General features: G+C 42.6%; 1 protein-coding gene across 1 annotated transcript in view; it reads left to right on the top strand.

Moving 5' to 3' along the window:
* Positions 1 to 3096: 3096 nt before the first annotated feature.
* Positions 3097 to 16115, top strand: part of FHL2 (four and a half LIM domains 2) — a 68772-nt gene continuing 55753 nt past the window's right edge. The window contains exon 1 of the mRNA XM_037054979.1: positions 3097 to 3290. The gene's annotated coding sequence lies outside the window, so the exon portion shown is untranslated. The remainder of the gene's footprint in view (positions 3291 to 16115) is intronic.

The following is a 16115-nucleotide window of genomic DNA, read 5'->3' as shown; positions in this document are numbered from 1 at the left end:
CCCAGCAGTAAATGGCATTTACAGTGACCAGGAGAGGAAGATGGGCCAGGCTCAGGGTAAGAGGCTCCTGCTCACATGATGTGTGACTATAGCACACAACAGACTGTAAGCTCATTGAGGTAAAGTTTCTTCTAGTTTGCTCAGGCCTCAGGGGCCAGGATCTAGCCACAATGCTTGGCACATGGAATAAGTTTAATAAATATTTATTTTTTAAAAGAATGAGTAATACTGATGAATGAACAAGTAGGTTTCATAATCCCATGAACAAAATGCCTACGAGCACAGGCCTGGAGAGCTGAAGTGCTGGTAATGGGGGAATGTCCTCATCCGGGCAGCCAGAGGTGAACTCCTGAAGCTCATGGGCCAGCCAGGGGTCCCCATATCTTGTTATCCTTTGCTGGCCAGTTTCTGGTTCCTAGTAGGGGCTCAAAACATATTTGTTGAATAGAATCAAGATGTTTGTTCCAGACCAGTATGTCCTTCAGTTCTGGTCTCTGAGTTTTTGAAAGCTAGACCAAGAAATGCATGTCTGCCTATTCCTCCGTGATAGTGTGGAAAAGAGACAAGTGCCACAGCCACATTTTATCTTCTCCTGGGCACACCCAGTCCTGACCATAGCCCAGAATTCTGGGCCACAGCCCCCCAAAGCAAGTGCCACTCCTGCTCAAATGTGTCTGGTCCAGGGGTAGCAGTCAGCAGGCAGAGTCCCTCGCATGTGTCCACCCCCACACCCCACACTGTGTGTAAGCAGTGGTTGGGAGTTGGTGTGGAGAAAGGAATCACCCAGGGATGCTTCTGAGAGCTGTTCCTCGAGCTCAGGAAAGAGCCTCCCAGACTAGTACACCCTTACACTGGACGCCACAGAGCCCCCCCCAGTTCTTTGCCCAAGCCCAGCTTCCTCCAAGAAGTCTCCATTCAGCCTTTCCCCACACTGATCTTCCCTCGTTCAGGGAAACCCCACCCCATGCACAGGGGTTGATGTGAGGCTAGAGTCACCCCTTTTCAGCAGGTATTTAAAGAGCACATGTCTGTAAGATGGCTGAAATCTGAGGTAGGTGCTTAGGCAGGCTTGAGGGGGACCGCCCAAGAAGGGCTTTGGCTCTGAAAGTTCCAAAGCACAGTCCAGAAAGCTGCTTAGCCTCAGCCTCCAGGCTCTGCCCCTGAATGGTATCTGTTCTAGAGCCCCACTCCTGTAATAGTAGCTCAACCCCAAAGCTTTGAAACTACCCTAGGCCTTAGACCAAGCCCTCTTCATAGAGGAGGCAACCCACTCTAGTTTCTGCCTCTAAAGAGAGGCAATTAGAGGATTGGGGGCCCTTGTGCCAGGCAGCCCCAGAGGCCCAGGGGGAGGGGGTCCCTCTTCCAATTACACAGCCTATAAAATGTGATCTCTATTGTACAATCAGGTTTGAAGGTCATTAGTTAAATCAGAAATGATACAAAAGGAGCTCATCTTTAGAACACACATAGCTTTTAAGTAAGTGCCTTTGTTATAACCTGGTCACAGCACGAATCAGGGTGTGTTAGGTCAGGTAACAGTGATTTGGGACTATGGTCATGTTCTATCACCCCTATTCAGAAACTTCCTTGTTTCTCCTTCTTTTTTCTCTTCACGTTTTCTCCCTTCCTTCCTTCCTTCCTTCCTTCCTTTCTTTTTTCCTCACTCTCTCTCCTTGACTGACATTGACCTTGACCTTGACAGAGGCACTCAGGGACCCTGTTGACATTGCTACATTATATTGTTGGTATTGGCATGAAAAAAGCTGCTGATCCCTATGTAAGTCTTTCCAAAGATTGGAGAGACCCTAAGAAATTCTGTAATACTAAAACAAATTTGGGTTCATTAATACAGAGACACAGAAAGCTCTGTTCCAACTCTCAGAAACTTAGATTTTAAGTGACATTAATGTTCTTATTATAAAAGAAATATAAGATCATCATAAATAATTTAGAGATTATATGTAGCCAAATAAGAAACAAAATCAGCCTAAATCCTATCATCCCGGCATGACCACATTTTCACATTTGCACATATCCTTTCAAAGTATATTTACGGGCTACGTGGTGTGGTAACTTATTATTAAGCACCATTTTCCCCATAGAGTGACCTGCTTTTTATTACCAATATATTATAATATTGTCTCCATATTGTTAAATATTCTTCTAGGATGTTTCTAGAGGTTTCAATGTTTCCTTTGTGGCTACACTATTCCTTACTTAACCAGTCCCTGTTGTTAGACATTTAGATGTTTTCCAACTTGGCCCAATCATTAAAAGAGCTGCAAAAAAGGTCCCTTTAGCTATATCTCTGCCCACACGCATGATTATTTTCTGGGGATAGATTCCCGGACTTGGAACTGCTGTGATAATGCAAACAGCCATTGCCAAATAGTCCTCTAGAGCGCCTGGCCCTGGCTATCCTCCCCATCCCACCTCCACCACCAAGGAGGTACCCTTCAGAAATTAAAAAAAAATGATAAATAAGAAATATAAGGGTGATTAGGGATTGTTGTTCCCCCAAATCAGGCTTTTCTCTTCTCTTCAAGCATATGGTTTTTAAAAGGCCTTAGTAGGATTTCTCTGTTTTAATTCTGTAGAGAAAATGATTTATGGCTCAAGAAGCCCTCATAAGCATACATGAGATGGGAGAGAGAGGAACTTCTGTAAATGCATTCCACTTCTGGTTTCTTGTATGCCCAGAGTTTATTAAACCAATCCCTTCATCTTCCCTAGAATCTTTTTCACCCAAGCAAATCTTTTTCACTCCATGCATCTGGAGTCAGGGCAGCAGGGTCAGTGGGAAGATGCCTCTTTCCAAGAGGCAGTGCTGAAAATCCCTGTCGCCCCCCAGAGGTGCTGGGTGGCCTGGGACTACTTTCTTCCTGCTTCTGTGCCTCGGTGTCAGCCTAATCTAAAGGACTTGCTGCCAGCAGCCTGCCTGGAAGCTCTGCCATTTGTCTGGCAATGTGAGATTCCTCCCTAGTTCTGTGACTGCCCCCCTTTTGCTGCCCTTTGGACGTCTGGAATATGTGCAAGCCCTGGGATGTCCTTGAGACAGGCAGGCTGAATGCAGAGCTGGCAGCCCCTTCCCATCTGAATACCTTACAAGGCAGGTGGGAGCAAGGGGCTGACTTCTTATCTCCTGAGCTCTGGACATGCCTTATTTATAGCCCTGCTGGCGGAGAGAGCAGCTGGCAGCAGCTGCACACACGGTTGTGGTAATCCAGCAGAGTGGTTAGCCCTGAGCTGCCGCTGTCCCCTATGGTCAGGCTGGAGCAGAAGACAGACAGGTAAGGGCCCAGTTTTCTCTTCCTCCTGCCCCTCCCTTGCCATCCTCTTTCGCTGTGTCTGCCTGGCTTAGACACCAGCTATGCAAGCTTCCTGCCCTGGGAGGGGCCCTCTGACTCGGCCCCCTGGCAGGCCCCAGTAGAGACCCAGGTGGCAGTGGTACGACCCCTGCCCCATAATCTGCAGGGAAGAACAGTACCTGCCCTCCTCGAGCTACAGCAGGGCCTGCAGGCATGTGAAGAATATGGGAGGGCCCTGGTTCACCTTACTCTCTCTGAGTGGGAATCAGAATTTACACTGAGTTTTGAACACCGCACAGCTTTTTTTTCAATAAGGGCAGAAAAAGAAAAAAAATAAAAGTAAACATTGGATAGGGAAAAACCGCAGTGCTCTGGAGCTTTTTCTCCCTGGCAGGGTTTCCAGAGACCCTGGGGTGAAAAGGCAAGTTACTGATGAGTCTGATTATGCTGGGAAAGTATGTTTATACAAGATGACTTATTACAGCTGATGGTTTGAAAGTGCAGATAGCTGTTATGTGTTTTAAAAAGGGAATGCATTAATGTTTTACTAACTTCTAGAGCAAAATATATGTGAAATTCACAGTACACAGTAATGCCTGAGCCAATGGCATAAACAATGTTAATACTGATGGAATGATATATTGGGTTGACCAAAAAGTGTGTTTAGTTTTTTCCATAAAATAAAAAACACATTTTTTCAACAACTTTATTGATCTGGATAATTTGAGTATGTTGGCTATCTTCAAGAGCATGGTATAATGTTAATTGTTCTCAATTAATATCTCAATTTGATCGCTATCAACTTCAACTGTTCTATTTGACCAGGGAGCACCACCCAGCAAGAAATCTCCAGCATGAAACCCCACAAACCAGTTTTGACACGTTCAATCAATCACAGCACCTTCTCTATACACAGCACAATATTTTTGCATTTCAGTTGTGTTTTTACCTTTCTTGAAATAATAAAGCATAATATGCCAAAATGTTGTATATATTCTTCCACCTTCAATATTAAAATGGCTACACAAAAATTCACCAATTTTGATACTTTTTTTAAATGCATGCTGATATGATAGCAGTCACAATACAATCTAACAAAATAGTTTCAAATTCAGTTAAAGACAACCAAGAGCTACTAGAGGTATCATACAGAAAAAAAGCAAAGGAAGGTTTTGGCCATTTCAATATATATGACAATAGGTATCATATACATATAAACACCTACTGGCCAGCCTCCATGCAAGGCACTTTATCAAGTCTAACCTAAAAGAAAACTGTCATGTGTTTGCTCTGTATAGCTTTGCTGTTTTATTGGTTTTGTTGAGGAACGTTATTTCACTTTGTCTTACTGCTAGGTTTGTAACAAGATGTTCTGTGTCAAGTCTGTTACATTTTGATATCCATCCTACCTTACGAAAGTGTTTAATGATTATAGTTTGGAGGGTTTTTTCTAACATCGAGAAAACATTTGGGTGTATGACTTCCATGAAAAATTCCACACTTCCCCAGAGAGCATCCCTGGCTGCTCCCCTGCCACTGGTCTTTGAGCACATTTTTCACTTTTAGACTCCATTTGTCCCATTGGTGTTTCCAGAGTCCTCCATTGATTCCAGGTCTTGGAGGCTAGCCCTCTCTTTGTAGTCCCACAACTCTGAATGGGAACCTACACACTTTCTACTAGGTCTATAAAGTATTTCATATAGATATAGTATTTAAAATAGATAGCCAAGAAACTCTTGAGTTTAACTGTCCCCGCTCTCACCTCACTGTTAAAAAACAAAAATCACTGAGTAAATTTTAAAGATCTCATTGATTTTATTCAGTGATTCATAAATCAGTCAGCATCCAATCTAGCAGACAGAAGGGGGTTCAAGTAGCTGTGCAGAATGAAAGACTTTTATAGGCAGAAGGGAGCAGGATAAGAAAGACTTTTATGAGCGGAGAAGTGGGTTGATTATTACAAGGTCACTCTCCTTAGGGGATGGCGAGGAGTCAGTCCATCAGGCAGATAGCCTCAGTTTTCCTGGTCAGGTGTTTCCTGTTTGACTGGTTTAAGGTTCCACTTCTGGGAGAAGTGAAACTAATCAAGTCTCAGTTTGGTGACTTGGGGCTTAGCCTAAGCACTTCCATGTGAGGTCCATTGTCTTCTTTTTAACACCATCAAAGAAAGAGGTGAAATTATATTCACAGTGTTGATTTTCTTTTGTTTCTAATAGACTAGCAGTGAAAAGAAAATACTCGGCATTTTATTGTTTATCTTAATTATTCTAAGAGGTCCTTGATTGTAAGACCAACTATTAAGTTAATACTAGCTTTAAAAGAGAGGGAAAATATTCCCACTATGTTGCACATTAATGTACTTTAATATGAACCCCAAATTAACAAATTATGAAAGAAATATAAATTATAATTAAGGAGTATATATGTACATATAGATGTGTATATGTATATACAGGTTATTTGGTTATCATTTGTGTTCAATTTATAGTCAATGTACTTTTACTATGTATTTAAACTCTCACTGAATATTGGTTGTCTCTTTATGACACTATGGCTTATTTTACTTAGCCACAATATTTAAATATCCATAACAATAAAATAGATGGGAAGTAAAATGCATAAACTGAGATTTAGGTAAGTAATTTTTGCCAGAATATAACTTGTTTTGAAATATGATCTGCTAGTTTCTACACTATTAATGCTACCTACTGAACAGTAAAAAGGCTCAACCACCTTGTGCCTTGGTCTGTACGCTCCCCATTTGTCTTACTGATCTTCTTCATCATTATTGATCTGTCAGCCCTTCATCACTTGGGCTCCGACATACTAAAATTAAGGATGAAAAATAGAAAGAAACTAACATAAGGTGTGAGTGATTTGGTATTTAACAGATGTCTTTCATAAATACCATTTATTTTTAAGTGTAAGTTTATAGCAATAAAATTAATTTGAACTCTGAGGACAATTTTACAATTTGGAGCTTTGTTTGAATTTAAAAGATAAATTTATATAGAAAGTACAGAAATTTAAAAAATAACACCAAAGTGTTAAATATAAATAAAGCCATGACAAGGCAAAACAGACAAATTATGCCCCGTGTGTTTTATTAAGAAAGCTGTGTAATTAAATTATAAATAGAAAGTGCAAGAATTTCATTCTGGATTTTAAGAGGGGAGGCTTCTTCAGCTGGATCTGCATGAAGGGGGCAGAGGCATCTGCAGGCACAGGGGGTTGACTATTTCCATGTTAAGCAAAGAACACCTTCCATCTGGGCTAAAGTCTGTGCCGATCAATCTAGACTAATTTCAAAATGTCAGTCTATGGTTTAACATGAGTACAAAATAGAAAAATATGTGATATTGATTATTCTACTTCTCTCTTGTTCACTGCTTTGTAAGAAGATAAAATAACTATTATGGAGGCACAAAGGGTTCTATGGCAACATATTAGGTGTAATAACTAAAATGATAAAAGGTGCAACTGCCCAGGACTTCCAGCCAAGATGGAGGCATAGGTGGACACACTGGGCCTCCTTGCACAACCAAAACTAGGACAACAACAGATTTAAAAACAAAGAACAACCAGAACTGATGGAAAATTTAACTGTATGGAAGTCCAACAACCAAGGAGTTAAAGAAGAAACATTCATCCAAACTGGTAGGAGGGGCAGAGACAGGCAGCCAGGTGGAGAGGACTCATGGTAAGGCAGCAGCTGGAGGACTAGGGTGGGCAAGGTGGTGGCTTGCAGACTGGGTGGTCCCACACTTGCATGCAGATAAACCAGGAGGAACAACTGGCGAGCGAGGCAGACCACTCAACCCAGGGTTCCTGCACAGGGGAAATAAAGCCTCAAAGCCTCTGACTAAAAACATGTGTGGGAGTTGAGGTGGCAGTGGGAGAAACTCCCAGCCTCACAGGAGAGTTCATTGGAGAGACCCACAAGGTCCTAGAACGTACAAAACCCACCCACTGGGTATCAGCAACAGAAGGGCCCAATTTGATTGTGGGTAGTGGGGAAAGTGACTGAAAGCCAGCAGAGGACAGAGCAAGCAGCACTGTTTGCTCTCGGACCCCTCCCCCACATACAGTGTTACAACACAGTGACATGATTGCCCCATCCTGGTGAACACCTAAGGCTCTGTCCCTTACTACATAAGGGTGACCCAAGAGAGAAAAAAATGGCCCAAATGAAAGAACAGATCAAAGTTCTAGAAAAAAATACAACTAAGCAATGAAGAGATAACCAACCTATCAGATGCACAGTTCAAAATACTGGTGATCAGGTTGCTCACAGAATTAGTTGAGTATGGTCACAAAATAGAGGAAAAAATGAAGGCTATGCAAAGTGAAATAAAGGAAAATGTACAGGGAACCAACAATGACAGGAAGGAAACCAGAAGTCAAATCAGCAGTTTGGACCAGAAGGCAAAAAAGAAACACTCAACCAGAACAGAATGAAGAAAAAATAATTTTAAAAAAATGAGGAGAGTCTCAGAAACCTCTGGGACAACTTTAAACATTCCAACATCCGAATCATAGGGGTGCCAGAAGAAGAGGAAGAGCAAGAAATTGAAAAGTTCTTTGAATAAATAATGGAGGAGAACTTCTCCAGTCTGGCAAAGGAAATAGACTTCCAGGAAGTCCAAGAGGCTTAGAGAGTCCCAAAGAAGTTGGACCCAGGGAGGAACACACCAAGGCACATCATAATTACATTAGCTAAGATTAAAGAGAATGAGAGAATCTTAAAAGCATCAAGAGAAACGGAGACAGTTACCTACAAAGGGGTGCCCATAAGACTCTTAGCTGATTTCTCCAAAGAGTCCTTACAGGCAAGAAAAGGACAGAAAGAAGCAGTCAAAGTCATGAAAGCAAAGACCTACATCCAAGACTACTGTATCCGGTAAAGCCATCCTTTGGAATGGAAGGGCAGATAAAGTGCTTCCCAGAGAAGGTCAAGTTAATGGAGTTCATCATGATCAAGCCCTTATTATATGAAATGTTGAAGGGACTTATCTAAGAAAAAGAAGATAAAAAATATGAACAGTAAAATGGCAACAAACTCATAGCTATTAACAACCAAGCCTAAAACAACAACAACAACAACAACAAACTAAGCAAACAACTAGAACAGGAATGGAATTACAAAAATGGAGATCACATGGAGGGTTATCAGCACGGGAGTGGGAGAAAGAGGTGGGGGAAAGGTACAGGGAATAAGTAGCATAAATGGTGGGTACAACATAACCAGGGAGGTATTAAGAATAGTACAGGAGATGTAGAAGCCAAAGAACTCATACATACAATCCATGGACATGAACTAAAGTAGGGGAATGCGGGTGGAAGGGGGTGTGCAGGGTGGAGAGGAATATAGGGGAGAAAATGGGATGAGTATAATAGCATAATCAATAAAATATATTTTTTAAAAAATATGCAATTGCCCAGAGTTGAATATGGTTAAATAAATTAGGATACAGCCAGAGTATGGAATACATACACATCAAAATGTTGGCCTAGATTTTTATTTTTTTAATCAAAATACAAAGTTATATTCATAATATATGATTTTAACTGTGTAATATATGTATATAAAAGTATTATTGCTAAAGGATAAAAATGGTAATAATTATATATTTTCTCTACATTTTAAACAGTTTGATAAATTTTCTACACTGAGGTGAATCATAAAAAATTTTATTGCAAAATTTTGTATTTGAAAAATTATATTTATGCAAATATAAAACATTCTAATTATTGCCAATTATAAAAACTATAAATAACAACCAGAATGGTCAGCCACTTAAAAATAGTAGCTAAAGCCCTGGCTGGTGAGGCTCAGTTGGCTGGAGCATCGTCCCATAACCAAAAGGTTGTGGGTTCTATTCCCGGTCAGGACACAGGCCTAGGTTGAGGTTCTATCCCTGGTCTGGGCTCTTACATATGGGCACTAACCAATCAATGCTTCTCTTTTCAATCAATCAATCAATTGATGTTTCTCTGTCTTCCTTCCTCTGTCTCTAAAATAGCAATGAAAATATGTCCTCAGATGAAGATTAAAAAAATAGTAGCTAAAATTTATAAAATGATAGCTATATCCAGCAACTATGTACTAGCTAAATGCTCACAACCACCCTATAAATATTACTAGTATTGTCATTCCTGTTTTCGGATAATAAAACAGGTTTAGAACAGTGTTATCCCCTATAGAAGTTACAACCAAGTTAAATACACAGTCTGGCCCTTGCGGGTGTGGCTCAGGTGGTTGAAGCATCCTCTTGTAACTGAGAGGTTATTTATGTGTTCTATTTCCAGTCAGGGCCTGTACTTAAGTTGTGGTTCCACCCACCATCTGGGCACTTACAGTCCAGGGCAGGGTGTGTATGGGATGCAACCAATGGATATTTCTTTCTCACAGCGATGCTTCTCTCTCACCTTTCATCTCTCACTATAAAGCAATGAAAACATGTCCTCAGGTGAGAATTAAAAAAATATTTTAAAAAAATATGGTCTGGCTTCAAGGATTTCATAATCGAGTGACATTAGAATAACATGAGAGCAATGTTAAAGCCATGTGCAGTGAACAGTGTGGTTTGAATGCACAGGTGCTACAGGAATGGTGTGTAATAGCCCTATAGGAATATTACTTGACTAGGTAAAATATACTTGGGGTAAAATTTACATAGAAAAAGGTAGGGACCCTAAAGGGAGTTAAAAAAGTATAAAAGGCCAAGACAGGTGGGGAAGGATGTGAACAACATGGACTTGGAAATAAATAGGATTTGTCCTGCCAGGTGAAGGGTGTGTCCTGTGTGTACAAGATGGTATGCTAAATATGTGCTGGGAAGCAGGAACCACCACTAGGGACAATGGGTACTTTTCTTTGTTCTTTTTGAGACATTTCTAAAAACCAGCACTTTGTAGAGGAAAGAAAGAGGTCGCCTGCTCCCCAGTCTGAAAAAGAAAAAATCTTCTCTTTAAAGAATCTGAACTAGTACTTATTTGAATTCTAAATTTAGAATAAAATGAAGCTCTGAGTTAGGGAGGTAGTAGAAGCTGGCACTGGAGTGCATACCATTTGCACATGTGCACACACATGGTGACCCTCGAAGCAGCTCCGTGAGGACAGCTCTGAGTTCCTCGTCCATGTATGAGGACCCCGAGGTGCTGAGGAGCAAAGGGGCTCAGAGCCAGGAGGCAGGCAGCTCGGGTATGAACCTCGACAGTGCACTGCCAGCAGTGACAGGCATCTGACCAGAGACTGCTGGGAAAGTCTCCACCATGAAAACAGGAGCTCACCTGAAAAATGAGTGAGGGCTTTCAAATTACCCGCCTTCTTAAAAAAGTTCTCCCTTTATCTCTAGTACCTTCTTGAGAACATGGGAAGGGTATTCACTCCTTAGTCATACCCCAATAGCTAGCACAGTGCTTTGCGAACAACAGCTGCCTGTAAATATCTACTACATTGCTGTGTTTCACTCAGGCATGGGGAGCATTAGGATCCAAAGAAAGGAGCCAGCAGTGTTGCCAGTCCTGCTCCTCTGCGGTGCTGACTCGAGCAGGTCCGGAATCCACTCCCCACCCTCGATGTACAGCACAAGGACAGGATGGTTTCAGACCTGTGGCAATAAACCCTAGTGTTTCATGGCAATGTGTCTCTGAGGAATAAATCCTCTGACTTGGACGTTTTTATTCACCAAAGTCTGGGTATGAGTGTGTGGGAGTGAGTGTGTGGTGCATGTCTGTGAGTGTGGGCAGTGTGTGTGAATGTGTGTGTTTGGCTGGGGGATAGGAACGAGATTGGAGATGCTGAGTAAATTCTAAATGGTGTAAGCTTCCTTTTTCAAAAGCTCTCCAATTTTGCTCAGAGTTTCTTAATTAACCATTAGGAAACAACACTATTTTGTTCTTTTAATTTAGTAAATAACAAAAAATACAGGTTAGGGAGAATAACCTCTTTATTTCAAAACCTTAACTTTAATTACACTGAATTATGAACCAAACATTATGCCTTCCAATCCTTAAAGCATAAGACAGAGGCCAGCGAGACTTTAAATCAGTTAGATTCAGTAGAGAAATCACAAAGTGCATGCAACATAATGAAAGTGAAGAAGTTTTATTGTTTTTTAGATTTTATTTATTTACTTTTAGAGAGGGGAGTGGAAGAAAGTGAAGAAATTTTAAAAGTAGGTGAGACAGACCCCTTTTAGACACCTTTCTCGCTACTTCTGTAAACTAAAAAGGAAAAAAATCTATAAATAGGTACAAATTGTTGGCACTCAAATTAAGAAGCACCAGCAACTATCCAAGTGAGGGGAGAAATATTTACAACCACAGTTCCAAGTCTAAAATACTCTCAGATGGAAAAACTCTGAGGACAGTAAAGAGGGCAGAGTGAGGACCTTCTAATCAAAACGGAGTTCTCAACAAGTCAGGAGACTTGGAATTCACAGTGACAAGTTCAACATCATTTAAGTAATGAAATTTCTACAGAAGAATTGATAGAGCCTTCAGCCACTGTTAAGCAGCAGCAGTAGCAAACCCTCCAGTCTGGCTGGGGGTCAGCTCTGGCGGGATCCTGGCACCCCGCCCGGAACTGTTTCCGCTTTTGTGTACAGCGTTTCACTGTTTCCTGGGCAGCCGTGGCAAAACTGCCAGTTGGAGCAGCTGGGCAGCTCCACAGGTCAATGTCAGCTCAACTGAACCACCAGTCTCTTTTTAAATTTGTTATCATTTTCATAACAAATTAGATCATGTCTCTCACCTGTTCATAGGTTTCCAATGGCACCCCAAATCAAAACACAGTCTCAACACAACATAACCTACGGAGTCCTACGTTGACCCAGGCCGTGGGAATCTGATCTCATCTCCTCCCTTTCTCCCTGTCCAGTTAGGATGCTCCTGCCCTTCCCCACACTGCCCTGCCCCACACTGCCCTGCCCCAGGGTATTTTCACTTGCTGGTATCAGTGCCAAGAAAATCACACAACTTCCTCCCTCTTCATTCACACTGCATCTGAGATATACCCACCTCAGCTAAAATTACACTGTCTAGCTCCTTCCCCTAATCTACTTCTGTTCAAAGCATTTGTCTCACACATATACACACTCACAGCTACATATGTATCACTGTTTGTCTGTCCCTGAATAACATGTGAGCTCCAATTGCAGCAGAAACTCGCTATTTTGTCCACTGAGATGCCCTCAGGACCTACAATAGTGGGTGGCACAAACTAGGTCCTAAATAAGTGTTTGTTGAAATGATGCTTTACAACTTTTCACCGTAATTCATATACCATCATCCATCACAAAGTAGTCTTATCAGGCCAAGTCTAATGTTTCCCTGACCAAGACTTAAATCTCATTTCAAAACTTTCATTACGTTTGCGTTTTGTTACAAGAAACAAGTGGGACCTAGGAATTGGGCCGTTTGGGCTTGGATCCCAGCTCTGCCTCAAACAACGTGCCCAGGCAAGAAATCACCTTCCCAGAACCTCCTCTTTAAAGAGGATAAAGAGGATAAGAACCTCTTAAGGCACTTGTAAGGACCCAACAAGGCAGTTAGAACACTAATAGCTACCATTCATTGAGGAGCACACACCGTGTGCCATAAAGCGTGCCGTGGGTTTGCTTCACATTGTCCTGTCTTCACAATGACCATATAATGTAGGCACTATTAGCAGTCCCGGTTACAGTTGAAGTAACAAAGAAAAACCCAGAAAAGTATCCTTAACTAAGGAGATGTAGTTGTGGTAGCCATTTTAGTTTCTCGTTACTGCTATAACAAACTATCCCAGCCTGTTGTCTGAAAGCAACACAAATTTGTCTTACAGTTCTGGAGGCTAGAAGTCTGAAGAGATGTCACTGGGCTAAAGTCAGTGCCAGCAGGACAAGAATTGCCCTCTGGAAAGAATTGGTTTTGGCTTTTTCCAGCCTTCCTAGGCCTCCTACATTCTTCGGTTCATGGCCCTTTCCTCTACTTTCTAAGCCAGAGTTAACATTTTCAGATCTCTGACTCCGACTCTCTTGCCTCCTCTTTCCGGTATAAGGACCCTTGTGATTCCATGGGGCCCATCTGGATGATCCAGTATAATCTCCCTAATCAAGGCCCATAGTTTCATCACCTGCAAAATCCTCTTACAGATTCTGGGGATGAGACTGTGGGCAGCTTTGGGAAGCCATTATTCTGCTTCCCAGTCACTGAGGAGATGTGGGATTAGCCCCCATCTGCTTCTGCCATAATCTGTCATTATTCTGTCATGACCTCCTGCCCACCGCACTACTTAGCACACAGTACAGCCTTTTGTGTTTCCCAGATCTTTTTTCCTTTGTTATAATGAGGGGAAGATGAAAAGCTTGGATCTCAGATTCAGATTTTATGTGACACCAAACTGGACGATTTGTCCCCTTGTGCCCTGCAATGCACAGGATGCCAAAGAGTCACAGTTAACGCTACAAAGCACTTTATCTTAATGAGCTAAGTTTTAAAATATTCAGTCTCCCTTTATCCTCACCCACAGTATTGACTTTCAAGGAACCATAAATATTCCATAAAAGTAGGTTGCTAAGTGGAAATGACCTCTTTGGAGGCCATGCTGCTCATGTGGGGAGGTGTCTAGGAAGAGGGGTCCGAGTCACATCCCAGGGCAGTCCCAGCACCAGGACGCCCCACAGTAACACAGCAGGTGGAGAAGAGCCCACTAACACCCAAGAGGCACCAGAACAGGCTGAGTGACCCCACTCAGGGTGCTCCAATGAGGTATTCAGGGCCCAGCAGCCCAGGTGACAGTGATGGGGGGCAGCAGAAATGCCAGCCAGCAGCAGGGCAGCCTGATGCACCAGGATCAAAGAGACTGGGCCCTGAGGCCACATGTCAGCCGTGGAGGGTGGTGTGCGACAGGTGTCCAAGTCATGCTGGTGACTAGGATGATTCCAAGCTCTCAGGGGCTGGAAAGGGTCTGACGGCAGTTCCGGAGGGCAGGAAGACTGGGGGAGATTAGAAGGGGTCCACAGCTCAGCAAGGCCCCTGATTCCCAAATCTGTGGCAGTTGAACTATGTCAGACCTCATCTTGAGTGGCATCAGGTTGCCCCTATATATTCACAAATACTCTCCTCCAACTTGAGGATGGCTCAGGAGCCACCAGGATGGGAAGCATGTGAAAAGGCTCAGTGTTCCAGGTGGAGGGACTGGCGTAAACTTGGAGGGGCCCCTGGACCACAGGAACCGGGCGTGTGGCATGAGTTTCAGGGGCAGGTATCCAGTTGCATTGTTCCAACCCTTTCCAGGGTCTATTTCAGTGTTAGAAATTAGTAAATAAACATATGAGCTGTGCGTTTTTGTGACAGAGTAATAATAATAATAATAATAATAATACAGATTGTGTGCCTTAGACATATTTTCCTCAATTATCCACACTTAGGGTGACCATAGAATTTACAGTAAAAACTGGGCACTTTGAGAGGCAAAGAGAATGCCTTCAGTAAGTATGTTGGGTCAACAGGTAGAAATGGGCAGGTCTGAGGGGCCCCTGTTGTGGAAGGGTCCAGTTTCTGGGCCCCACGGCTCCTTGTTTTACAGGCACCACTGGTCCCTGTGGAGCTGCCTTGGCTGGAAACAAACATTTAGAGGGATTTTTCAACCCCCATAAGCTTTCTGCCACCTCAGACATTTTTATTCTTTTCACAAGGAAGATAAAAAAAAACGTCAAGCAGGGTTTCCTATAACATACAACTAGTCTGTGACCTCCTTATACCGGCCAGTATGATAAAATCAAAGGTGTTTCTTTCTTCAAGAGAGTATGATTTGAGTTTCAAGGCCTTACCCTGTAGCCTGATTTTCTTCTGTGACATTTTCCTAAATTGAGGTGCCTTTCTTCTCTGCTGTCACTCTACAACAAACCACAAGTTCACAAAAAGCTTTCTTCTGGCCCGAGTCTGGCCTAAATGCAAGTTTTTCAAACTAGAGACCAGTTTCATAGATCTGTGTGAGCCAAGAAAACCATTTAGTGGACTGAGATTCGCACATTTTAAACAATAAAATAAAATAAACTAGAATAGAAAAAATAGAATAAAAGAGAACAGAACACGTCTCCCATAGTAAGGATAAGCATTATTTCATAATAATATTTTTCCAGCACCACGGGAAGGCTGTGTGTAAAAACATCCTTCCTGGTATGGGCCGTCGTCAGAGCTGGCAATCCACAGCTGTGGCCATATTTTCTGGTCCCCTGTTTCCTCTTGCCTGGATCCTCCCACGGCCCAGGACAGCTCACTCAGACACACGTGTCTCTCTGCAGACGGCCTAGTTTGATCCCATGGGCTGGAGACAATGAAGCAGTTTCCCACTTGATCAGTTTTATAGACACGAGTCTTCATGGAAAAAGTAAAAGATCAAAACAAAACAAAAACCTGTGAGGTTCACCAATGAGTGAAAGGGTTCCGTGAGCAGAGAGCTCTGAGAAGCTAAAAAGCAACATGGCTAATTACTAGGAACCCCGCACTTCTTCTGTGCATCCACCACCCAGTACTGTCTGTGCCCAAGTGTGCAAGGACAGATTGTTTGTGTGAGTCTGTTCTAATTTACCCAACTTATGTGCCAAAAAAACAGATAAAATATCTCAGAACCTGGGGGGCCTGGCCCCTTCCTCACTGTACTAGGGTCTCTGTAGCAGCCCCTTCCTGTAATTAATTCACAGAATGTCTGGGGGTGGTTAACTGGGTACCCCCCACATCAAAGGCTGCCTTTTATGACCGCTGGCTGGGGAAGGGAGAAGAGGGGACCCTGGTGCTGAGCAGAAGGGAGCCACCCTAGGC

The sequence above is a fragment of the Sturnira hondurensis genome, unplaced genomic scaffold (genome assembly GCF_014824575.4).
Source record: "Sturnira hondurensis isolate 20B ecotype Veracruz unplaced genomic scaffold, ASM1482457v3 Scaffold0008480, whole genome shotgun sequence".
Taxonomy (NCBI): Eukaryota; Metazoa; Chordata; class Mammalia; order Chiroptera; family Phyllostomidae; genus Sturnira; species Sturnira hondurensis.
This window is presented reverse-complemented; position numbering and strand designations above follow the sequence as displayed.